Raw genomic sequence first — 26,303 nt, 5'->3', positions numbered from 1 at the left:
TCATGTGACAAGGCTTGTTAAAGGGTTTATATTGACTGTTAGGATTGCTAACACGCTTCGGCCTTGAAAGAGGAGTTGCATTAAGGAAGGGATGCACGGTTTCTAACCATTGAGGAAAAAAATCTGCCCCAGGGGACTAAGACTGACTCATGCATCACTTTCTCCTGGGGACGGTGAGTTCTCTAAAGGAACAGAACTCTATTCTTTCTTATTGCATGCATAACATTTTGTCTTGTTTTTTTAGAAAAATGACTACATTATCTGAACTAGCTACTGCTAAAACATATCAGATAGCTAATGTGATAAAAAGATTATTTTCACATCCTGAGTTAAAAAAAAAAACATACATATCACCAGAAATATAATGCAGATCGAACATGATACAATCATTAGGAAAGCCAGAAACTCAATAGGGATAGGGAGGACTATAGCAAAAACAATAAGGGGATTCCTGATAATAAGGACCCTAACGAATTCCATAAGAAAAACCTATTCTAGTCATTGCCTTCTCCCTTTGGCAGTGGAAGTTTTTTTTTTAATAAAAACAATCTCTCTGGTTTGCACGTTAATGACCGGGCCAATTTTTGCAATTCTGACCACTGTCCCTTTATGAGGTTATAACTCTGGAACGCTTCAACGGATCCCAGTGATTCTGACAATGTTATCTCGTGACATATTGTACTTCATGATAGTGGTAAAATTTCTTTGATATTACCTGCGTTTATTTGTAAAAAAAAACGGAAATTTGGCGAAAATTTTGAAAATTTTGCAATTTTCCAACTTTGAATTTTTATGCAATTAAATCACAGAGATATGTCACACAAAATACTTAATAAGTAACATTTCCCACATGTCTACTTTACATCAGCACAATTTTGGAACCAAAATTTTTTTTGTTAGGGAGTTATAAGGGTTAAAAGTTGACCAGCAATTTCTCATTTTTGCAACACCATTTTTTTTAGGGACCACAACTCATTTGAAGTCATTTTGAGGGGTCTTTATGATAGAAAATACCCAAGTGTGACACCATTCTAAAAACTGCACCCCTCAAGGTGCTCAAACCCATATTCAAGAAGTTTATTAACCCTTCTGGTGCTTCACAGGAATTTTTGGAATGTTTAAATAAAAATGAACATTTAACTTTTTTTCACAAAAAAATTTACTTCAGCTCCAATTTGTTTTATTTTACCAAGGGTATCAGGAGAAAATGGACCCCAAAAGTTGTTGTACAATTTGTCCTGAGTACGCCGATACCCCATATGTGGGGGTAAACCACTGTTTGGGCGCATGACAGAGCTCAGAAGCGAAGGAGCGCCATTTGACTTTTCAATGCAAAATTGACAGGAATTGAGATGGGACACCATGTTGTGTTTGGAGAGCCACTGATGTGCCTAAACATTGAAACCCCCCACAAGTGACACCATTTTGGAAAGTAGACCCCCTAAGAAACTTATCTAGAGGTGTGGTGAGCACTTTGACCCACCAAGTGCTTCACAGAAGTTTATAATGCAGAACCATAAAAATAAAAAATCATATTTTTTCACAAAAATTATCTTTTTGCCCCCAATTTATTTTCCCAAGGGTAAGAGAAGAAATTGGACCCCAAAAGTTGTTGCACAACTTGTCCTGAGTATGCTGATACCCCATATGTGGGGGTAAACCACTGTTTGGGCGCATGGGAGAGCTCGGAAGGGAAGGAGCGCTGTTTGACTTTTCAATGCAAAATTGACAGGAATTGAGATGGGACGCCATGTTGCGTTTGGAGAGCCACTGATGTGCCTAAACATTGAAACCCCCCACAAGTGACACCATTTTGGAAAGTAGACCCCCTAAGGAACTTATCTAGATGTGTGGTGAGCGTTTGACCCACCAAGGGCTTCACAGAAGTTTATAATGCAGAGCCGTAAAAAAAAAAAAAAAATTCCCACATAAATTATTTTTTAGCCCCCAGTTTTGTATTTTCCCGAGGGTAACAGGAGAAATTGGACCCCAAAAGCTGTGGTCCAATTTGTCCTGAGTGCGCTGATAACCCATATGTGGGGGGGAACCACTGTTTGAACGTATGGGGGGGCTCAGAAGGGAAGGAGCGCCATTTGGAATGCAGACTTAGATGGAATAGTCTGCAGGCGTCACATTGCGTTTGCAGAGCCCCTAATGTACCTAAACAGTAGAAACCCCACAGAAGTGACACCATTTTGGAAAGTAGACCCTTTAAGGAACTTATCTGGATGTGTATTGAGCGCTTTGACCCTCCAAGAGCTTCACAGAAGTTTATAATGCAGAGCCGTAAAAATAAAACAAAAATATTTTCCCACATAAATTATTTTTTAGCCCCCAGTTTTGTATTTTCCCGAGGGTAACAGGAGAAATTGGACCCCAAAAGTTGTTGTCCAATTTGTCCTGAGTGCGCTGATACCCCATATGTGGGGGGAACCACCGTTTGGGCGCATGGGAGGGCTCGTAAGGGAAGGAGCGCCATTTGGAATGCAGACTTAGATGGAATGGTCTGCAGGCGTCACATTGCATTTGCAGAGCCCCTAATGTACCTAAACAGTAGAAACCCCCCACAAGTGACCCCATATTGGAAACTAGACCCCCCAAGGAACTTATCTAGATGTGTTGTGAGAACTTTGAGCCCCCAAGTGTTTCACTACAGTTTTTAACGCAGAGCCGTAAAAATAAAAAATCTTTTTTTTTTCCACAAAAATTATTTTTTAGCCCCTAGTTTTGTATTTTCCCAAGGGTAACAGGAGAAATTGGACCCTAAAAGTTGTTGTCCTATTTGTCCTGAGTACGCTGATACCCCATATGTTGGGGTAAACCCCTGTTTGGGCACACGGGAGAGCTCGGAAGGGAAGGAACACTGTTTTACTTTTTCAACGCAGAATTGGCTGGAATTGAGATTGGACGCCATGTCGCGTTTGGAGAGCCCCTGATGTGCCTAAACAGTGGAAACCCCCCAATTATAACTGAAACCCTAATCCAAACACACCCCTAACCCTAATCCCAACCCTATTCCCAACCGTAAATGTAATCCAAACCCTTAAGGTACTGTCACATTTAGCGATGCTGCAGCGATACCGACAACGATGCCGATCGCTGCAGCGTCGCTGTTTGGTCGCTGGATAGCTGTCACACAGACAGCTCTCCAGCGACAAACTATCCCGAAGTCCGCGGGTAACCAGGGTAAACATCCGGTTACAGGGCTGCGCTTAGTAACCCGATGTTTACCCTGGTTACCAGTGTAATTGTAAAAAAAACCAAACACTACATATTTACATTCCTGTCGTGTCCCCCGTAAAAGCAGAACGGTGACGTCACCGCTGTAATTGCTTTACGGCTGGCCGGCGCTGACACAGGATGCAGGAGGAGTGCAGGGAAGCAGAACGCCGAGGACAGACACCGGAATGTAAGTATGTAGTGTTTTTTTTTACATTTACACTGGTAACCAGGGTAAACATCGGGTTACTAAGCGCGGCCCTGCGCTTAGTAACCCGATGTTTACCCTGGTTACCAGTGAAGACATCGCTGGATCGGCGTCACACACGTGTCTGCGGGAGTCCAGCGACGAAATAAAGTTCTGATACCCCCCATACCCCCCATATGTTGGGGTAAACCCCTGTTTGGGCACACGGAAGAGCTCGGAAGGGAAGGAGCACTGTTTTACTTTTTCAACGCAGAATTGGCTGGAATTGAGATTGGACGCGTTTGGAGAGCCCCTGATCTGCCTAAACAGTGGAAACCCCCCAAATTATAACTGAAACCCTAATCCAAACACACCCCTAACCCTAATCCCAACAGTAACCCTAACCACACCTCTAACCCTGACACACCCCTAACCCTAATCCCAACCCTATTCCCAACCGTAAATGTAATCTAAACCCTAACCGTAACTTTAGCTCTAACCCTAACCCTAGCCCGAGCACTAACCCTAACCCTAACCCTAGCCCTAACCCTAGCCCTAACCCTAGCCCTAATGGGAAAATGGAAATAAATACATTTTTTTAATTTTTCCCTAACTAAGGGGGTGATGAAGGGGGGTTTAATTTACTTTTATAGCGGGTTTTTTAGCGGATTTTTATGATTGGCAGCCGTCACACACTGAAAGACGCTTTTTATTACAAAAAACATTTTTTGCATTACCACATTTTGAGAGCTATAATTTTTCCATATTTTGGTCCACAGAGTCATATGAGGTCTTGTTTTTTGCGGGACGAGTTGACGTTTTTATTGGTAACATTTTTGGGCACGTGACATTTTTTGATCGCTTTTTATTCTGATTTTTGTGAGGCAGAATGACCAAAAAACAGCTATTCATGAATTTCTTTTGGGGGAGGCGTTTATACCGTTCCGCGTTTGGTAAAATTGATAAAGCAGTTCTATTCTTCGGGTCAGTACGATTACAGCGATAGCTCATTTATATCTTTTTTTTATGTTTTGGCGCTTTTATACAATAAAAACTATTTTATAGAAATAATAATTATTTTTGCATTGCTTTATTCTCAGGACTATAACTTTTTTATTTTTTTGCTGATGATGCTGTATGGCAGCTCGTTTTTTGCGGGAGAAGATGTCGTTTTCAGCGGTACCATGGTTATTTATATCCGTCTTTTTGATCGCGTGTTATTCCACTTTTTGTTCGGCGGTATGATAATAAAGCGTTTTTTTGCCTTTTTTTTTTTTTTTCCTTACGGTGTTTACTGAAGGGGTTAACTAGTGGGCCAGTTCTATAGGTGGGGTCGTTACAGATGTGGCGATACTAAATATGTGTACTTTTATTTTTTATTTTTTATTTAGATAAAGAAATGTATTCATGGGAATAATATTTTTTTTTTCATTATTTAGGAATTTTATTTTTTTTTTTTACACATTTGGAAATTTTTTTTTTTACTTTTTTACTTTGTCCCATGGGGGGACATCACAGATTGATGATTTGACAGTTTGCATAGCACTCTGTCAGATCACCGATCTGACTTACAGTGCTGCAGGCTTCACAGTGCCTGCTCTGAGCAGGCGCTGTGAAGCCACCTCCCTCCCTGCAGGACCCGGATGCCGCGGTCATTTTGGATCCAGGCCTGGAGCAGGGAGGGAGGTAAGGAGACCCTCGCACCAATGCGATCACATCGCGTTGCTGCGGGGGGCTCAGGGAAGCCCGCAGGGAGCCCCCTCCCTGCGCGATGCTTCCCTGCACCGCCGGCACACCGTGATCATGTTTGATCGCGGTGTGCCGGAGGTTAATGTGCTGGGGGCGGTCCGTGACCGCTTCTGGCACATAGTGCCGGATGTCAGCTGCGATAGGCAGCTGACACCCGGCCGCGATCGGCCGTGCTCCCCCCGTGAGCGCTGCCGATCGCATATGACGTACTATCCCGTCGGTGGTCATACGGGCCCACCCCACCTCGACGGGATAGTACGTCATATGTCAGAAAGGGGTTAAAACAAGAAAGACTTATTGGACACATCCAGTTAAAATAACAAAAGAGCCAAACTGCTACTGATTTATTGCAGGACTGCAAAGAAAGTATCAGCACTGCCATCCCAATGCATAAAGTCAGCAATCTTGATTTAACATTGGATATTTGTAATCAGTCAATTCTGGCTAACCAGCCTTTTATGCCTCCCTTGTTATCCAAAGTTAGTCAGTTGAACCCCACATCCTTAGATACTTGTGGTGCCCCTAAGGGTCCAGTCGCCACAGAGGTACTGAACCTTAGCCAGAGGTGTGGTGCTTCAACTCTCTGGTAAGGAGGGGACACTATACAGAACCCTGACACTAGCACCCATCACTAGACCTCTCCTGGCCAGGGAGGGATTAGGTAGAAGGTGTGGGTGGAGAAAATGGAGAATTGGGGGGGAGTTAAGGAGTTAAGTAAGTGAAGTGAGAAAGAGAGAGGGTCAGACGTTAGGAAAGAGGAGCTTGCAGAAGGAACAAAGGGGTCCTAGGGGCACAGAACGTGTGGAAACCACCTGTGGGGCCGCATCCACGCTGACTGCAGTCAGGCAGAGGGACCAGGTCACAGTAGGGAACCAGCCCCGAACTAGTGGAGGAACTACAAGTCCCAGATAGATATCAGGAGGCTGTCATGCCTGCATGTGTGACAGCCAGATCCACACATATCTCGCTAAAAAGGGAGCCATAGAGGGTCAAGGGGACAGTGAGGATGTCGCTCGACAGGACGCTGCGACCGGCTTAGGACACTGTGTGACGCGCAGGGCAGGAGAGGTGGAAGCCAGCGCAGTGAGTCGCCAAGAAAAGGAAACACACGAAGGGGGTCCTGGCCAAGTGCCCCAAGCTACCAGAGAGATGGCTTGACTACTGATCTGGAGGACACAGCACCTAGCTGAGTACCGTACTCTGAGAACTTTGAGTAAAACGTGAAGACTGCATCCTACTGTGTCCTCTGACTTCTTTCATGTGACAGTTTCCCTGCACTGCTACCATCCATCAGTAATCTTACTTACCACCTTTATTTGTCCTGGGGTGTAGCTCTACCCGTGGAGAGCTGTAACAACTCAGCTGCGTCACCATCAGCCCCAGTGGATCTGAACTGCAGCGTCGGCTATTCCTGGCCGAACACCACGGGTGGCGTCACGAACAATTCCCTTAGCTGATCCTTTATCTCCTTATATCATCAATTTGGACACACACAAAACACTTCCTAGCAACTCTGTAGGTTCAGAGATTAATATTATCGCAGTGGATAATACTACAGCAGACACCTCAGGATCGGTTCCTTTTTTACCCCTAGTCTGATCACCGAGACCAACTCGGATAAACCAGTTTTTTTCCACAAAAACCTGGAAAAAGAAAAATCCTACTGAGGAACGGCGGCAGAGAGAAAAGGCAAAACCATCTTGAGAATGTTAATACATTAAGGTAAAAGTAATATTATTTTTAATTTGTACAGTTATCATTTATAACCCTCAGAAATTTCTCTTTTGGAAAAAGGCTTGTCCTTTTGTCCCACATCTACACCCAAAAAATTCAATCTATGTCTTGATTTATAAAGTTTTATCAGAAAACCTACCTTGAAACAGCATTTTCTATCAATGAAGACAAATTCAAGATACCAAATTCTGGCACTACAACTATCGACAGGGCCATATTTAGAGTTTCTGCTGTCCTAGGCACTTTTAGTGCTGCCTCCCCCATTGGTGAGTATGACACTATCGGCATAGACTTTGTCAAGAATCACTGATGTGAAAGTAGCCTTTTAATAATAATAATAATAATAATCTTTATTTATATAGCGCCAACATATTCCGCAGCGCTTTACAGTTTAACAGTTTCAAACACAAAAGTCATAAGTAACAACGTTAACAATACAATAATTAAAGCAAAATAAGACGACCCTGCTCGTGAGAGCTTACAATCTACAATGAGGTGGGGGAGATACAAAGTACAGGTGTGTATTTACAATGATGTATTTAAAATCATGGTCCAGCCATCTTCAGGGGTTGGGGAATAGATGGGGATAGTGAATGGGCTACACACACACAAACATAACTTTGATTAGGGAACGTGATAGGCCGCTCTGAACAAATGTGTTTTGAGCGAGCGCCTAAAACTATGCAAATTATGGATGGTCCTAATATCTTGGGGTAGAGCATTCCAGAGGATTGGCGCAGCACGGGAGAAGTCTTGGAGTCGGGAGTGGGAGGTACGGATTAGTGCAGAGGTTAGCCGAAAGTCATTTGCAGAGCGCAGTGGTCTGTTAGGCTGATAGACAGAAATGAGGGAGGAGATGTATGGGGGTGCCACACTGTGGAGAGCTTTGTGGGTGAGAACAAGTACTTTGAATTGTATCCTGTAATGAATGGGCAGCCAGTGTAACGACTGGCGAAGAGCGGACGCGTCCGAGTAACGATTAGCCAGATGGACGACCCTGGCTGCTGCATTAAGGATGGACTGGAGAGGGGAAAGTCGAGTGAGGGGGAGGCCAATTAATAGAGCGTTACAGTAGTCCAGGCGGGAGTGGATCAGGGCGACCGTGAGGGTTTTAGCTGTCTCCATGGTGAGAAAAGGGCGGATTGTAGAGATGTTCTTTAGGTGTAAGCGGCACGAGCGGGCAAGAGATTGTATATGGGAGGTGAAGGAGAGATCGGAGTCAAACATAACACCCAGACAGCGCGCCTGCTGCCGGGGTGTTATTATGGTGCCACCCACGGAGAGGGAAATGTCAGATTTAGGGAGGTTAGTAGATGGTGGGAGCAGCAGCAGATCGGGCAGTTTTTCTGCATCTGCCGTGTAATGGATCACTTACGGCAACACTGCGTTTGGCCTCATTCATTCCCCATGGGATTTGTGGCACTTGCCGTGATCTGGCAAATGTGGTACCATACCTCCCAACTTTTGAAGAAGGGAAAGAGGTATAAAGTTTGCGACGCACATAGTGCGCCGCGGCAAATTTTAGGCCATGCCTCTGACCACACCCATTTCACAACTAGTCACACCCATATCCACGTCCCAACCACACCCATTTAGCACTGCTGATCACACTGTTTCATATACAATAATTATAAACAAAAACAAATATGGCCACACAGTGCTCCATACTGTATAATGGCCACACATGATGCTCTATACTGTATAATGGCCACACATGATGCTCCATACTGTAAAATGGCCACACATGATGCTCCATACTGTATAATGGCCATTGGCCACACATGATGCTCCATACTGTATAATGGCCACACATGATGCTCCATACTGTTTAATGACCCCACATGATGTTCAATACGGTATAATGGCCCCACATGATGCTCAATACTGTATAATGGCCACACATGATGCTCAATACTGTATAATGGCCACACATGATGCTCAATACTGTATAATGGCAACACATGATGCTCTATACTATATAATGGCCACACATGATGCTCAATACTGTATAATGGCTCCACATGATGCTCCATACTGTATAATGACCCCACATATGCTCCATACTGTATAATGACCCCACATGATGCTCCATACTTTATAATGACCCCACATAATGCTCAATACTGTATAATGCGCCCCTCCCATCTTTTATGCGTGGCTCATCTCTCTCCCATCCCATATGCATGGCTCATATTCCCCCCCTCCTGTATGCATGGCTCATATTCCCCCCTCCTGTATGATGGCTCATATCCCCCCCTCCTGTATGCATGGCTCATATTCCACCACCGTCCCCCTCCTGTATGCATGGCTCATAATTACGCCCCTGTATGCATGGCTCATATTCCCCCCTCCTGTATGCATGGCTCCTAATTCCCCCCCGTATGCATGGCTCATAATTCCCCCGCACCTCTTGTATGCATGGCTCATAATCCCCCCGTATGCATGGCTCATCTCTCCACCCCCCGCTCCTTCTCCCATGGCTCTGCTCCGGGCTCCCCGTCTTCTTTCTTCTCCCCATCCCTCATACTCACCTGCCGCGCCGACATCCCTCTGGCTCTGTCCCGACTCCCGGCGCAGCACCTTCTTCCTGAGTGAGCGGTCATGTGGTACCGCTCATCAAGGTCATGAATATGCGCATATTCATGACCTTAATGAGCGGTACCTTGTGACCGCTCACTCAGGAGGTGCTACAGACACTGAGACCAGACATCGCTGGAGCAGGGTGAGTATCGTCTTCACGGAAGGTGGGTGGGAGGCAGGCAGGCGGGCGGGGGAGGGTGGCGGTCGGTTGTGAGGTGACCCAGGACTTTAAAAAAAAACCTTGCTCAGGTGCCGCCCCCCGCATCGTCCCCACCCTAGGCATGTGTCCTCAAGGCCCTGACTATTGATACAGACTTTCATGTCAACCTCAAAAGCAAATCTTATTTTTATCCCATGGAAAGTAGTGGCCACCATCTTAATACTTTTAATGATCTTGTTCTGAGCGAATTTAAAACCAATATCAATAAGGGAGTAAACTCTGAAGAATCTCACTCGTGTTGAGATAGAAGCCCTAATGTCTCTGAGTAGCAATAAGGACATTGTTATTAGGTCTGCTGACAAAGGTGGAGGAGTGGTCATTCAGGATTATGAGGATTACATATGTATATATACAGTTAGGTCCATATATATTTGGACAGAGACAACCTTTTTCTAATTTTGGTTACAGACATTACCACAATGAATTTAAAACAAAACAATTCAGATGCAGTTGAAGTTCAGACTTTCAGCTTTCATTTGAGGGTATCCACATTAAAATTGGATAAAGGGTTTAGGAGATTCAGCTCCTTAACATGTGCTACCCTGTTTTTAAAGGGACCAAAAGTAATTGGACAGATTCAAAATGGACGAATTAAAACTAATGTTGTTGGAGCATAATTATGACATGGTGGGGATATCTGAAAGATGGCTGGATGAGAGCCATGACTGGGCTGTTAACTTGCAGGGCTATAGCCTGTTCAGAAATGACCGTACAGATAAGCGAGGGGGTGGGGTGTGTCTATATGTAAAATCGTCCTTAAAGCCCATCCTGCGTGATAATATAGGTGAATTTAATGAAAATGTAAAATCCCTGTGGGTGGAGATAAGGGGAGGGGGAAAAAATAATAAATTACTGATAGGGGTTTGTTATAAATCTCCAAAAATAATGGAAGCAATGGAGAATATCCTCGTAAAGCAAATAGATGAAGCTGCGACTCAAGGAGAAGTCATTTTTATGGGGGACTTCAACTACCATGAAATAGATTGGGGAACAGAAATCTGCAGTTCCAGCAAAGGTAATCGGTTTTTGACAACTATGAGAGACAATTACCTTTCACAACTGGTTCAGGATCCAACAAGAAAGGGGGCACTGCTAGACCTAATACTAACCAACAGGCCAGACCGCATAGCAAATATAAGGGTTGGGGGTCACTTGGGGAATAGTGATCACAGAATAATAAGTTTTCATGTATCCTTTAAAAAGATGTGTAATAGAGGCGTTACAAGGACACTAAACTTCAGGAGGGCAAATTTCCAACGGATGAGAGAGGATCTTGGTGCAATTAACTGGGACGATATCCTGAGACACGAAAATACAGAAGGAAAATGGGAGACATTTATTAGCATCCTGGCTAGGACCTGTGCACAGTATATACCGTATGGGAATAAACATACTAGAGATAGGAGGAAACCAATATGGCTAAATAGAGCTGTAAGGGGCGCAATAAGTGACAAAAAGAAAGCATTTAGAGAATTAAAGGAAGTAGGTAGTGATGAGGCATTAAATAAATACAAAAAATTAAATAAATTCTGTAAAGAGCAAATAAAGGCAGCAAAGATTGAGACAGAGAGACTCATTGCCAGAGAGAGTAAAAATAATCCTAAAATATTCTTTAACTACATAAATAGTAAGAAACTAAAAAATGATAGTGTTGGCCCCCTTAAAAATAGTCTGGGTGAAATGGTGGATGAGGATGAGGAAAAGGCCAATATGCTAAATGACTTTTTTTCATCAGTATTTACACAAGAAAATCCCATGGCAGACAAAATGACTAGTGATAAAAATTCCCAATTAAGTGTCACCTGCTTAATCCAGCAGGAAGTACGGCGGCGTCTAAAAATCACTAAAATTGACAAATCTCTGGGCCCGGATGGGATACACCCTCGAGTACTGCAGGAATTAAGTACAGTCATTGATAGACCATTATTTTTAATCTTTAAAGACTCCATAATAACAGGGTCTGTACCACAGGACTGGCGTATAGCAAATGTGGTGCCAATATTCAAAAAGGGGACAAAAACTGAACTCAGGAATTATAGGCCAGTAAGCTTAACCTCTACTGTGGGTAAAATCCTGGAGGGCATTCTAAGGGATGCTATACTGGAGTATCTGAAGAGGAATAACCTCATGACCCAGTATCAGCACGGGTTTACTAGGGACCGTTCATGTCAGACTAATCTGATCAGTTTCTATGAAGAGGTAAGTTCCGGATTGGACCAAGGGAACCCAGTGGATGTAGTGTATATGGACTTTTCAAAAGCTTTTGATACTGTGCCACACAAAAGGTTGATACATAAAATGAGAATAATGGGGATAGGGGAAAATATGTGTAAGTGGGTTGAGAGCTGGCTTAGGGATAGGAAACAAAGGGTGGTTATTAATGGAGCACACTCGGACTGGGTCGCGGTTAGCAGTGGGGTACCACAGGGGTCAGTATTGGGCCCTCTTCTTTTTAACATATTTATTAATAACCTTGTAGAGGGCATTCAGAGTAGAATTTCAATATTTGTAGATGACACTAAACTCTGCAGGGTAATCAATACAGAGGAGAACAATTTTATATTACAGGATGATTTATGTAAACTAGAAGCTTGGACTGATAAATGGCAAATGAGCTTTAATGGGTATAAATGTAAGGTCATGCACTTGGGTAGAAGTAATAAGATGTATAATTATGTGCTTAATTCTAAAACTCTGGGCAAAACTGTCAATGAAGAAGGCCTGGGTGTATGGGTGGATGACAAACTCATGTTCAGTGGCCATTGTCAGGCAGCTGCTACAAAGGCAAATAAAATAATGGGATGCATTAAAAGAGGCATAGATGCTCATGAGGAGAACATAATCTTACCTCTATACAAGTCACTAGTTCGACCACACTTAGAATACTGTGCACAGTTCTGGTCTCCGGTGTATAAGGAAGACATAGCTGAACTAGAGCGGGTGCAGAGAAGAGCAACCAAGGTTATTAGAGGACTGGGGGGTCTGCAATACCAAGATAGGTTATTACACTTGGGGCTATTTAGTTTAGAAAAACGAAGACTAAGGGGTGATCTTATTTTAATGTATAAATATATGAGGGGACAGTACAAAGACCTTTCTGATGATCTTTTTAATCATAGACCTGAAACAGGGACAAAGGGGCATCCTCTGCGTTTGGAGGAAAAAAGGTTTAAGCATAATAACAGACGCGGATTCTTTACTGTAAGAGCAGTGAGACTATGGAACTCTCTGCCGTATGATGTTGTAACGAGTGATTCATTACTTAAATTTAAGAGGGGACTGGATACCTTTCTGGAAAAGTATAATGTTACAGGGTATATATACTAGATTCTTTGATAGGGCGTTGATCCAGGGAACTAGTCTGATTGCCGTATGTGGAGTCGGGAAGGATTTTTTTTCCCCAATGTGGAGCTTACTCTTTGCCACATGTTTTTTTTGCCTTCCTCTGGATCAACATGTTAGGGCATGTTAGGTTAGGCTATGGGTTGAACTAGATGGACTTATAGTCTTCCTTCAACCTTAATAACTATGTAACTATAAGTTTATCCGAGTCACCAGCCTCAGAAATCGCAAGATAATAGCAGCTCAGATTAGAGACCAGGTTAATGCCACACAGAGTTCTAGCAGCAGACACATCTTTACAACAACTGTTAAGAGGAGACTTTGTGCAGCAGGCCTTCATGGTAAAATAGCTGCTAGGAAACCACTGTTAAGGACAGGCAACAAGCAGAAGAGACTTGTTTGGGCTAAAGAACACAAGGAATGGACATTAGACCAGTGGAAATTTGTGCTTTGGTCTGATGAGTCCAAATTTGAGATCTTTGGTTCCAACCACCGTGTCTTTGTGCGATGCAGAAAAGGTGAATGGATGGAGGAGGAGGTGTGATGGTGTAGGGGTGCTTTGCTGGTGACACTGTTGGGGATTTATTCAAAATTGAAGGCATACTGAACCAGCATGGCTACCACAGCATCTTGCAGCGGCAAGCTATTCCATCCGGTGTGCGTTTAGTTGGACCATCATTTATTTTTTAACAGGACAATGACCCCAAACACACCTCCAAGCTGTGTAAAGTCTATTTGACCAAGAAGGAGAGTGATGGGGTGCTACGCCAGATGACCTGGCCTCCACAGTCACCAGACCTGAACCCAATCGAGATGGTTTGGGGCGAGCTGGACCGCAGAGTGAAGGCAAAAGGGCCAACAAGTGCTAAGTATCTCGGTGAACTCCTTCAAGATTGTTGGAAGACCATTCCCGGTGACTACCTCTTGAAGCTCATCAAGAGAATGCCAAGAGTGTGCAAAGCAGTCATCAAAGCAAAAGGTGGCTACTTTGAAGAACCTAGAATATAAGACATAATTTCAGTTGTTTCACACTTTTTTGTTAAGTATATAATTCCACATGTGTTAATTCATAGTTTTGATGTCTTCAGTGTGAATGCACAATTTTCATAGTCATGAAAATACAGAAAAATCTTTAACTGAGAAGGTGTGTCAAAACTTTTGGTCTGTACTGTACGTCATAGTTTTCTCTTGCCATAAATTATATGTTGGCAGAACGACTCAACCTTTACACAAACGTCTGAACTCCCATCACTCCCATCTCTCTAACATGCAGAAAGGTTTCCTTAAACATGGGTTATCTCAGCATTGTGCCACGTTACATAATAAAGAATTTAAACAATTAAATAGAAGAAATCCCCCTGAAGGCCCATAACAGAGTTGAACAACTAAATTGAAAGGAAATTTACTGGATCTACAAATTAAACACTCTTTCACTGAATGGTCTCAATTAAATGACAGACACTTTTTTGTAAAGCATCCCTTTCTTAGTCCAGAATATTTCCCAACTCCATCATGTGGGGTACTGTTTTTTCTTCCTGTGCACCGTATCCATATAGATTTTTTATACCTCACTGCACAACCTCATCCCATCTCTCCAAGTTTTTTGCCCTTTACCTCTTAAATTCAACATAGATGACATCCATTGGAGTGCAATAGTTATTTTTCTGCCCACTTCACTTTAATACTTTAAAATTAATTACTCACATGGTGTTGAATTTGATTGCGTTTTCTCCCCGGCTCCATCAAAGATTTCTCGGCGTGTCTCCATTGTTTATTCTCTGGCTCTCATAGCTGCATCCGGTCTGGTGATAACGGTTAGCACCAAGACACTGTCATGGAATTCTTCCGTCATCCAAGCCAATGGTAAGCAAGGACAAATGCTCAGTTTCTCACTGTGCAGTCTGGTAGTTAATCCCCTAACACAATCGTTGGCTCATTTGTTGGTTTATTATGACTTTTGGCGATGACTGGCACTCAGGACTTTAATGTTATTTATTACTCGTTGCATATTCCGTATTTTAAAGATTTCAGTTTTAAGAATAACAATAAGGTCACTTTTTCATGACATTTTGCATTTTTTCACTGCTTAGACATTTGTATTTTGTTATAAGATCTTTTTTTTTTCTTATTTCTTTCTTTTTAAACCAATTTTATGTATTATCATAACTTCATAAGCATAAAAAATATATAGATTTTTTAACACTTAGATATGTGGTGATTGAATAATCCTAGAGCTGATTCTTTCCATACACATTCCTGTATGGTCTTCTTAACTATTACTCATTTAGGGTATCATCTCAGTGGCTCACAAGCATGGATCTCACACATGGTCATTCTAGAGACCAAATACATACCTGATCAAATCCCTATCTGAGGTTGACCCTGACATATGAACTTTATATATACATGACAAGGTGTAGTTTACTCTTTTTAATTTTCTTTTTCTGTATTTCTGTAAATTGTCTTGTTTCTTTAATGTATTTGTACATATCAAATGAGTGTTTATGGCTTTTGTACTGGTTTTATGAATTGATAGTGTGACGAACTTTGACATTATCATGTGCTCTGTTTGACAGGTTTTTCAATGAAACAGCATATAAAACGATCAATTCTTACAAGTTGTCACTAGGTTTTTGTCCTGATGAAGAGGTCCTGCTTTGACTTGAAAATGTGTTGATTTTGTAAAACTGGTAAAATAGAGTTTTCAAGCAAACCATATTTTAGTTTCCACCTGCAGCACATCAAGTGACACTTCACCCTGATATGTGCTAGGAGTCAAGTTCCCACCGCTGCACAGGGGGAATCTCGAACCATGTCTGCTGTGGTCTCCCATTCTACATCGGCCGCAGTGGAGCCTGCTCAGCGGAGACGTCGATCCCAGCGTCTCATTGAATCTGATACTGTGCAAAGGGTTACTGCTGCCTTTCCAGGCTCTGCTATTGTACCCTGCACTGGTCTGCAGCGAGGAGGCTTTTCTGGGACTAAGTCCTGCTTTGCACACACTGAGCATGCCCAGGGTAAGATCTCTCAGTGGAGGTCTAGGGTCACATGCTCAGGTATGGCAGCAACTTCCATTGGTCCTCCAGGAAGGCCCTGTACCTGATCAAGTTCTGTGGCAGCCTTCCTGTGGTCCTTCTGGGAAGGTCCTGAAGTTGCTGCAGCTATAAAAGGTTCTCATGACCGCACGGCCATGTGCTAGTATAAAATATGTACGAGCTCAGTGCCATTGTGGTCGTGTGTGTGGTCAGGGACCCGGCTGAAATAAGCCCCTAGAATGCTGGCACCTCCGGCGAGGAGTTTTGTGTATATGCAGTCAGGAACCCGGCTGAAATAAGCCCCTAGAAAGCTGGCACCTCCGGCGAGGAGTTTATGTGTGAGTGAATTCAGGGCTGGCTAATAGCCATTAGAATTCCGGCTCCACCGGAGAGGAGCTGCGTGTTTGGTTTGGACTGCATGACCACTGTTGGCTCTACTCAGAAGCTGTGTCCCCTGTGAGCTACACAGGGCACAGCGATCTCTTTACTACGGTCTCTGTGAAGTAACAGAGTTTGTTTATACTAATTTACTTCACCGCCTTACTTAGCAGAAGGTTATTTCCTACACGGTGGATCCCGGGTTGCGAACGCACCTATCTCACCTAATAAATTTATTCGGTGCATTCCGCCAACCCTAAAAATATGTTTTATAAAAAATATACAAATATGTTACAAAATGGGAACAAAACAATACGATATATACAATTACATAAAATAAAAGGGATAACAAAGGAAAAGTACTAAACCTGTGTCTTGGAAATGACTCAAAACTTAGTGGAGGAAGGTGCTCTTTAGGAAAATGGACAGAATTGCAAGCTGTACCTTCCAGGACACCAGAAATATTGATGCAAAAGCCAATATTCATCACTGACCACTGGCTTCAGAATTTCTGAGACTAGTTATTTTAACAGAAGAAGCTCTTGTATTGGAAATGTATTTCTCTGCCTCTTAATATATGAATCCTTGCCTTGGTGTCTGGTTCTCAGAGCAGATATAACCATTGTAATTTCCTGGTCACCATAGGAGGTCCTACTTCAATGGAGGTAGAGGTAACAGCTCGTTCTCAGTTCTCCAATTATAATTAATCCCATATGTTTAATGTGAGGGTGATATGTCCCCTATCCAGAGATGACTTTATGGATTTTAATTTTTCTCTAAAATAAGAGGTGTTACCCAAGAAAAATAGAAATGCACCAGTGAGCAAATAACAGCAGTCGATAAAGGTGGCCTAATAAATCAACATACAAATTTCAATATTGCACCATACCCTAGCTCCCCAGGACTTATCACTTTACTCTTAGATATGATCTAATCGATTTGATGCAAATTGAGTTTAGGTCAAATTTTATGAACTTCTCATGTTCTGGTCCTGGTGTGCAAATCATCCCAAAAATTCCTACTGCCTTTTTACACATTGCATAAGACTGCATTAGTCAGAGAAGGCTGACATTGTCTCAGATGCGACATAAAGCCTTACGGCTATCACATCACATGGAGGCACTATCATGCAGCCAATATGAAATGCAGCAACCATTCTAGGGTGATTTTAGAATAGCCAGATTATGTCAGTGCTAGAGCTCACAGTTCAAAAATAGAATTTAAAGAGAAGAGTTAAAACACAGGACAAATACTCCAGACAGTAATATGTTGAATAACTGCAACAGTAAAGAAGATGAGAATAGTAGTCTTTGAATCATACAGAGATTGATAGTGAGAGAGAATAGGAGAGATTCCAGCAGCAGTGCCTCAGTATGAGTGACTCAGTATGAATGATCAGTAACATGTTATATACTGTACATGGTTAGAAAAAAGAAACTACATACATGCAATAAAAAGCGTCTTTCAGTGTGTGACGGCTGCCAATCATAAAAATCCGCTAAAAAACCCGCTATAAAACTAAATCAAACCCCCCTTAATCACCCCCTTAGTTAGGGAAAAATTAAAAAATTAAAAAAATGTATTTATTTCCATTTTCCCATTAGGGTTAGGGCTAGGGTTATGGCTAGGGTTAGGGTTGGGGCTAGGGTTAAGGCTACAGTTAGGGTTGGGGCTAAAGTTAGGGTTAAGGTACCGTCACACTGAACGATATCGCTAGCGATCCGTGACGTTGCAGCGTCCTGGCTAGCGATATCGTTGAGTTTGACACGCAGCAGCGATCTGGATCCTGCTGTGCCATCGTTGGTCGGCGCAGAAAGTCCAGAACTTTATTTCGTCGCTGGACTCCCGCAGACACGTGTGTGACGCCGATCCAGCGATGTCTTCACTGGTAACCAGGGTAAACATCGGGTTACTAAGCGCAGGGCCGCGCTTAGTAACCCGATGTTTACCCTGGTTACCAGTGTAAATGTAAAAAAAAACACTACATACTTACATTCCAGTGTCTGTCCCCGGCGTTCTGCTTCCCTGCACTCCTCCTGCATCCTGTGTCAGCGCCGGCCAGCCGTAAAGCAATTACAGCGGTGACGTCACCATTCTGCTTTTACGGGGGACACGACAGGAATGTAAGTATGTAGTGTTTTTTTTTTTTTACAATTACACTGGTAACCAGGGTAAACATCGGGTTACGAAGCGCAGCCCTGTAACCGGATGTTTACCCTGGTTACCCAGGGACTTCGGGATAGTTTGTCGCTGGAGAGCTGTCTGTGTGACAGCTATCCAGCGACCAAACAGCGACGCTGCAGCGATCGGCATCGTTGTCGGTATCGCTGCAGCATCGCTAAATGTGACAGTACCTTAAGGGTTTGGATTACATTTACGGTTGGGAATAGGGTTGGGATTAGGATTAGGGGTGTGTCTGGTTAGAGGTGTGGTTAGGGTTACCATTGGGATTAGGGTTAGGGGTGTGTTTGGGTTAGGGTTTCAGTTATAATGGGGGGTTTCCACTGTTTAGGCACATCAGGGGCTCTCCAAACGCGACATGGTGTCCAATCTCAATTTCAGCCAATTCTGCGTTGAAAAAGTAAAACAGTGTTCCTTCCCTTCCGAGCTCTCCCGTGTGCCCAAACAGGGGTTTACCCCAACATATGGGGTATCAGCGTACTCAGGACAAATTGGACAACAAATTTTGTGGTCCAATTTCTCATGTAACCCTTGGGAAAATACAAAACTGCGGGCTAAAATATAATTTTGGGGGAAATTTATTTATTTTTTTTAATTTTCACGGCTCTGCGTTATAAACTGTAGTGAAACACTTGGGGGTTCAAAGCTCTCACAACACATCTAGATAAGTTCCTTAGGGGGTCTACTTTCCAAAATGGTGTCACTTGTGGGGGGTTGCTACTGTTTAGGTACATTAGGGGTCCTGCAAATGCAATGTGACGCCTGCAGACCATTCCATCTAAGTCTGCATTCCAAATGGCACTCCTTCCCTTCCAAGCTCTGCCATGCGCTCAAACAGTGGTTCCCCCCACATATAAGGTATCAGCGTACTCAGGACAAATTGTACAACAATATTTAGGGTCTAATTTCTCCTGTTACTTTTGGGAAAAATACAAAACTGGGGGCTAAAAAATAATTTTTGTGGGAAAAATTTTTTGTTTTATTTTTACGGCTCTGCATTATAAACTTCTGTGAAGCACTTGGTGGGTCAAAGTGCTCACCACACCTCTAGATAAGTTCCTTAGGGGGTCTACTTTCCAAAATGATGTCACTTGTGGGGGGGTTTCAATGTTTAGGCACATCAGTGGCTCTCCAAATGCAACATGGCGTCCCATTTCAATTCCTGTCAATTTTGCATTGGAAAGTCAAACGGCGCTCCTTCCCTTCCGAGCTCTCTCCTGCGCCCAAACAGTAGTTTGCTCCCACATATAGGGTATCAGCGTACTCAGGACAAATTGTACAACAATTTTTTGGTTCCAGTTTCTTCTCTTACCCTTGGGAAAATAAAAAATTGGGGGCGAAAAGATAATTTTTCTGAAAAAATATGATTTTTTATTTTTACGGCTCTGCATTATAAACTTGTGTGAAGCACTTGGTGGGTCAAAGTGCTCACCACATCTCTAGATAAGTTCCTTAGGGGGTCTACTTTCCAAAATGGTGTCACTTGTGGGGGGTTTCAATGTTTAGGCACATCAGTGTCTCTCCAAACACAACATGGCGTCCCATCTCAATTCCTGTCAATTTTGCATTGAAAAGTCAAATGGTGCTCCTTCGCGTCTGAGCTCTGTCATGCGCCCAAACAGTGGTTTACCTCCACATATGGGGTATCGGCGTACTCAGGACAAATTGTACAACAACTTTTGCGGTCCATTTTCTCCTGTTACCCTTGGTAAAATAAAACAAATTGGAGCTGAAGTAATTTTTTTGTGAAAAAAAGTTAAATGTTCATTTTTATTTAAACATTCCAAAAATTCCTGTGAAACACCTGAAAGGTTAATAAACTTCTTGAATGTGGTTTTGAGCACCTTGAGGGGTGCAGTTTTTAGAATGGTGTCACACTTGGGTATTTTCTATCATATAGACCCCTAAAAATTACTTCAAATGAGATGTGGTCCCTAAAAAAAAATGGTGTTCTAAAAATGAGAAATTGCTGTTCAACTTTTAACCCTTATAACTCCCTAAAAAAGAAAAATTTTGGTTCCAAAATTGTGCTGATGTAAAGTAGACATGTGGGAAATGTTACTTATTAAGTATTTTGTATGACATATCTCTGTGATTTAATTGCATAAAAATTCAAATTTGGAAGATTGCGAAATTTTCAAAATTTTCTCCAAATTTCCATTATTTTCACAAATAAACGCAGGTAATATCAAAGAAATGTTACCACTATCATGAAGTACAATATGTCACGAGAAAATGTCAGAATCACTGGGATCCATTGAAGCGTTCCAGAGTTATAACCTCATAAAGGGACAGTGGTCAGAATTGTAAAAATTGGCCTGGTCATTAACGTGCAAACCACCCTTGGGGGTAAAGGAGTTAAAACATCTCAGTAGGGCATTATTTACCTATATACCGGTATCCGGCGGCATAACTTAATAGTATCAGCGCTGCGTGCACGCCCCCTGAGGAAGCGGTAACTATTGAACGCGAAACGCGCGTTGGGGTATGTGACCAGGATGCGGATGGGACTTCCATTCTACTTTACATGGGTAACTAATTCCCTTTTATTTGCACTCTTTGCACATTGGTTCATGGCGATTATAGCAGCACTGATTAATGCGCTGATACTATTAAGTTATGCCGCCGGATACCGGTAGACACTTTTATGTGCACATGTTGGCAGCACATTTGCTGTATGCTCACTAGTTAACAACTATTTTTGCTATTGTCCCGGACTGTGCTCTTAGGTCACTATTTGTATCAATGGATTTAGTCACAAATTTTTAACTATTTCTTATATGGTAATACTATGTATGTGGAAATTATATGTTTTCAATAAATTTCATATTTTGGTCTACTTTGCTGGCTATTTTTGACTCATGGTTCTCCTAGTTTTGTAACTTCCAGGGGGTATGTTTAATCATGGACAGGGCAGAGATATAAATAGGACCGTGAACCAATCAGTGATGAGTCGCCAAGGCAACAATATACACAGATGTTTGTGATGGCGCATGCACGGATGACCCAAGCACCAGGCCTCATCCACCAGAGGCGTCATAGTGACGCGTGAGCACATGGCAGCCAAAACTCCACCCACAGTGATCATGTGAGGGGCGACACGGCGCACAGAGACAGCACTGAGACACCATGAGGGATGTGGCCATGGAGGGGAGCGAATACGCATGCGTACCACCAATGCATAGAGCCAACCAGGCAACAAGGAGATACTAAAATGTGGGCAAAAAGAATTGCTGAAATGTAAGTATTGTAGGTAGAAGGTCTATAATAATGTTAGAATGTGGTTATTTCAAATCTGGCCAAATTACTACTAAATAACCTAAAAAAGGGAATATAGAATGAGAATGAAAACAAAAAATAGAAATAATAAATGAAGTATAAAAAATAAGAAAAAGTAATATATTAAGGGAGGAACTCCAAGGAAAATAATAATTAGTATATAGAAAGAAATATATTGAGTAGAATAGGATATAAAATATGTGGAAACAAATAGGTAAGAATATATGCAGATAATAATAGAAGAAAAAATAGTGAATGTAGTGATAAACCAATACAAATAATAAATGGTTAGTGAATTAATAATACATATATTGATGTGACACACACACACACACACACACACACACACACACACATATATATATATATATATATATATATATACTATATACATGCATGCATCCAAATAATTATAAAGGTGATGAATAATAAAATATGAAGTTCATCAAGAGGTATTTAAATAATAATAGACAAATAATTGATAATACTAGTGAACACATAATTTGCTATTTAAAAAAAAATAGGCAAAAATATATAGAAATGATATAGATATAATAAATTAAAAAAATCCCCCAAAATAAATACAACTAAATCTGGTCCAAAATTGTAAAATTCGGGGGCGTGGCCTGAGCCTGCAGCATGAGGACGTAGATTCAGGAGCTCCAGGGACAAACATCCCAATCCAACTAAAAAGCAACATTAATCAAGCCATCCAGCCCAAAAGTGTTTGGGAATGGTCCAGGACACAGTCTAGCCCCTTTCTAGACGTTTATTTTCCAAATCTGGGGACTTTAGAAGCTGAGGCCTACAAAGCTGGTGCAGCACTGAAGCCGGGACCTAGATTTCCCCAGCCTGACGGCTGCAGCATAACCACTCCTCCTCATACAAAGTGAGGCCCTTCTAGGACTAAGAAGGAGCTTTGGAACAAGTGGCCTAATCGAACCTCCTGAACACCGGGACCACCGAGACTGAGGTGAGACAACCGCTGCAGAAACGTCTCCCTCCCGCCCTCACAGCGCTAAGCAGCGACGATCAGATCAAAGGCCCCTCAGCCCACATTGCGGCGGCTGCGGCGGGAATCCAGTTTCTCCCTCTCCTCTGCTCCCCGGTCCAAACAGCATACCGAATATGGACCGAAGCGCCGACCGGAGCTAGAGCCAAACACAGCCGAGACCACCGCTCCCCTCTTCCCTCCACCGCGACCGGCGGCACGACCCGGCGAACAAAGAGCCTCCCAGCCCGTACAGCACAGGGGTACGGTGAAGCGGCTGAAGAGCAGAGACTACTCACCGATACCAGCCACTAGTGAGCCTCATGGACCGGAGACACAGACACCGCCGGAGCCTTCTGAACCGGAGGTAAGAGCCCCGCCTCCCGGTCCCAGCACTCGGCAAACTGTCTCTCCACAGACAGGTAGCTGCAGCGTCGCGCTGGTAGCCACCGATAACAACGCTCCAGCGATTAAAAATGCTCCAGCGAAACATAACACTCCAACGACCTAAGACATTCCAGAAACCTACGACGCTCCAGCAGAATAATTGCAACGCTCCAGCGATTCGTTAACGACGCACTAAGTGACCTATTTACGACGCTCCAGCGCATTAAGACACTTCAGTGTCCTACCTAAGACAACACCATCGCTCAACTAGAGGCCTTCCTCCTCCTTCTCTACAGGCACTTATAAAAGTGTCATCGAGCCACGTCATAGCCGCTAATAGGTCAACAATAGCGGCGGCTCCCACACCGGGTTCCCCCGGTATCAACCTGTTATTCCACAACATTCATCATGAGCTTTTCCAAAACAAAAGGGGCCACGCAGCCCCAACAATCACCAAAATCCCAGAGCACTGCTAAACAGAATAAAACATACAGCAGTTATAAAACACATAGAGACCAAGCAAATCTCACTAGCCCTCTCAGAGCCAGATCCAGATCTCCTCCAAGAGACATAAACCAATATCCAATAGTCAAAAGAAAGACAAAAACAGATGTAAATCCCCACTCATTAGAAGAAATGGACTCTTCTTTTTCTTCCAAAAGGAATATGCCAGGTGCGTCAGGCGAAAAATACGAGGACCTGAAAGATCTCAGCGAATCTGAAGAATCCTTTAACGATTGTAGCCCTAACCAAAGCCCTGACAAGCAAAGAGCCAGAAGGGAAAGCCCTATAAGAGCCCAACCTGCTACAAATCTGCAAAATCAAGGCATCCCGGTAGACATCGTTGAAAAAATTAGCATAATGCTAGACAAAAAATTCCAAATACAGAAACAAGACATAGATGAACAGTTTGAGAAATTCTACAACAAAATTAATAAACAAATTGAAAACCATGAAAAGAGGATCCAAAAACTTGAAAGAGGAGCTGCTGAATCATCAGTGGATTTAGAGTATATTTCAGCGGAAGTCCATAAATTAAAAGTCAAAATGGCGGACATTGAGGATAGGGGACGTCGAAACAACATAAAGATCAGAGGGCTGCCGGAATCAATTAAACAAGATGATCTCTCAAACCATAAACAAGACATCTTCAAGACAGCAATTCCGGACTTATCTCCTTCTGACCTTATTATTGATAGAGCACATAGACTTCCTCGACCGCCTAAAATTGCTTCGGACGTCCCAAGAGACACCATTTTAAGGATCCATTTTTACCAAACTAAGGAGAAAATCCTCAATTACTTGAGAATAAATAAGTTCTTCCCTGAGCCTTATAAAGACTTAAAAGTTTTCCCGGACCTGTCTAAAGAGACTTTAGAAGGCCGTAAAGAACTCAATAGAGTCACCTCAATCCTCAGGGAGAAGGAAATACCCTATAAATGGGGTTTCCCACTAAAATTGCTGGTGAACTTTAGAGGGCGGATCATTCCAATCCATTCTCCAGGAGATGGAATGGATTTCATCCATTCGATCAAAGAAACCTTCACCAAAGCCAAACATTGAGAAAAACTGTTATTAATGCCACTAATGGGGGTTCTTTGATTAAGATTTTCAGCTATTAGGATGTTGTCTCTGTTTTCTTTCCATAGGAGTTTCCCGTCGAGAGGTGGTAGTATCTCTTTGGGTCTACCTGAACATAAGTTTTTGCGTTACTACACACGGTTAACCATTTCTTCTTTTGCAGGAAAAAGACAATATCGTCAAATACTGAACTTTTGTACAGTTGTTATTATCTATATCTGCCTACTGTTCTAAGCAACCTTACCACTGTTTTCTTTCAGTCACTTTGCACACAAAAAATAATGGAGCTGAACGTAATTTCATACAATGTCAGGGGTCTTAACAACCCGAGGAAAAGACACGCCCTCTGGAGGGAGCTGATCGGGTCCAAGGCCAACATCATTTGCATCCAGGAATCTAAGTTTTTTGAAGGTAATCATCCATACTTCACTCACCATAAATTTCCACACATATTTGAGGCATGCAACACAGAGAAAAGAGCAGGGGTACTAACAATAATAGAGAGTTCCACTCCTTTTGAGGCTTTGGGAGAATATAAGGACAAAAAAGGCCGCTTTCACATATTAACATGCAAAATTAATGACCAAGAGTGTACAATCGCCAACATCTACACGCCAAACATAGGTCAAATCCCATTTTTGAATAAGGTCATGAAAAAAATTGAAGAAGTTAGGAGAGGAAGTTTGTTTTTACTGGGTGACCTTAATATTACCCCGGACAACAGACTAGATTCTTCTTCTAAAAATAGGCCTGCCGCGGATTGCCTTAATGTCTGGTTGGACAAAAACGAGATGTTTGACAATTTCAGATGTCTAAATGCAAACTCCAGAGAGTACACACATTTCTCGGATGCGCACCAGACGGCCTCGAGAATTGACCTGATTGTTACTGATATCTATTCCTTGACCAAAGTTAAAGAAATCTCAATTGGGGATAGGACAATCTCTGACCATGCCCCAGTCATCGGGAAAATTATAATGGGTCCCCCTCTTCTAAACGCCAGACTCTGGAGGTGTAGTGCCAAAACCCTGCATAATCCAGTAAACAAAACAATAATCCAAAATGCCATAAATAATTATTTTAAAGATAACAAATCAGAAATGACAAACCCATGCAACAACTGGTGCGCTCATAAGGCAGTAATTAGAGGAGTGCTGATGGGAATAGCTTCTAAAGAAAAAAAAGAGTATAGGAAAAAGATTCAAAACCTATCAAATAAAATTCGGGCAATAGAAAATAAAATACTGAAAATTACCACACCCTCCCAAAATACTCAAACAGAACTATCTAAATTAAGAACGGAACTGAGAGAGGTATTGTTCTCGCCATACGATGATATAGTAAAAATGTCCAACTATAGATTTTACACCTCCCATAATAAACCAACTAAATACATGGCCAACAAAATTAAAAAGAAAAGAATCAACAATAGAATAAATA

Source organism: Ranitomeya imitator, chromosome 10 (genome assembly GCF_032444005.1).
Source record: "Ranitomeya imitator isolate aRanImi1 chromosome 10, aRanImi1.pri, whole genome shotgun sequence".
Taxonomy (NCBI): Eukaryota; Metazoa; Chordata; class Amphibia; order Anura; family Dendrobatidae; genus Ranitomeya; species Ranitomeya imitator.
The sequence above is the reverse complement of the archived record's forward strand: the minus strand, read 5'-3'. Positions refer to the sequence as shown.